The following is a 1490-nucleotide window of genomic DNA, read 5'->3' as shown; positions in this document are numbered from 1 at the left end:
TCCCTCCGTTAAATTCAATAATATATTAAAATAATATTTTTTATTTTTAACATTAACATATTAAAACAATTTAAAAATAAAAAAATATATTTGAACAGATTTCCATTTGAGAAACCGAGGATAATGGATGTAAATTGACATTTTTTCTATATAATAAAAAGTATTTGACCTCGAAATTGAATTACAGCTTATTAACACATCCTTAATTAAGAAGCTAATGATGGAATTTGAACGTGATACTTTCAAGCTAAATAAATCTCCCCTTTGCCTGATAGTTGACCAACAAGAGTAATTCTATCGAGTTCTCAATTAAGCCATCCAAAACTAGACTCAATCCAAAACGTTTCGTATTAGTTTGCATGCCCTAGATTTTTGTTATCGAACGCTCTAGGTTTTGTTAATTTTACAAATTAATCCATACTTTAGAACGTGAGCATGAGCTAAAGATGTCGGCAGCCTATAAATTTGTTCGCACGCGGTGGAAAATCGTGAGAAAAGGGGTATTTAAAAGTATAATAATAATTATTTTTTAAAAATATTTTTTATTTTAAAATATATTAAAATAATTTTTTTAATATATTTCTAAATAAAAAATATTTTAAACCATAATCAATACTATAATTTTAAACAACATTATAGATATCATGTAATTTCAATGCAACACACACGTCATGATCTAAAAGATTGAAACATGTACATGATATCTTAGAAATACTTGTGAAAAAGGTGTTTATGAATTACAATTTTTGAATAATTGGGATGAAGATATGGAATATATTCCATGTTGACCTCCAAGACACGAGGAATAATAATGGCATTGATGGATGTAGAAGATTCACAGTGTCGTGACAATTACAGCCTTTTCTATTAGAGGGTCTCTGTCCATGGCTGCATGTTACTCCAACCTAAGGATTCTACCTCCCTTTTTTATATATATATATATATAAACTTAATCTTCATTATCATTTTACTATAGAACATTAAGTAAAATTTACTCCTCAATTATGTCTTTTTAAGGGTCCGCTTCTTTCGCATGAAATATTTCATAGGATTTCTCTTTATTGGTTTATTGAAAAATGTTCCTTTATGTGTTTATTTATTATAAGATATGTCATAGATCAATGTAAAATATTTCATCGTCAACTTTTAAAAATTAGTTCATTTGATTTTCAACTCATGAATTACTTTAAAATATTTTACAAATAGTAATTTACTTCTAGTATCTTCCAATTATTTTAACCACTTTCTTTTTTATTACCATTATCATTTTACCATAATCATCTTCTTCAATTACCTTATCATCCTCAACCATCACTACCTTTAACACTGTTATATCCATCTTCAACACTATTATATCATTATCATTTTTATCATCATCTTCATCATCATTATTATTATCATCATTTCATTACCATCATGACCACTTTCTTTACCTTCACTGTTATAATAACATCTAAAGTAAACTAGATAGGTGACTCGTGCTATGTTAG

This window comes from Populus euphratica, unplaced genomic scaffold, assembly GCF_000495115.2.
Source record: "Populus euphratica unplaced genomic scaffold, PopEup_1.0 scaffold2537.1, whole genome shotgun sequence".
Classification (NCBI taxonomy): domain Eukaryota; kingdom Viridiplantae; phylum Streptophyta; class Magnoliopsida; order Malpighiales; family Salicaceae; genus Populus; species Populus euphratica.
The sequence above is the reverse complement of the archived record's forward strand: the minus strand, read 5'-3'. Positions refer to the sequence as shown.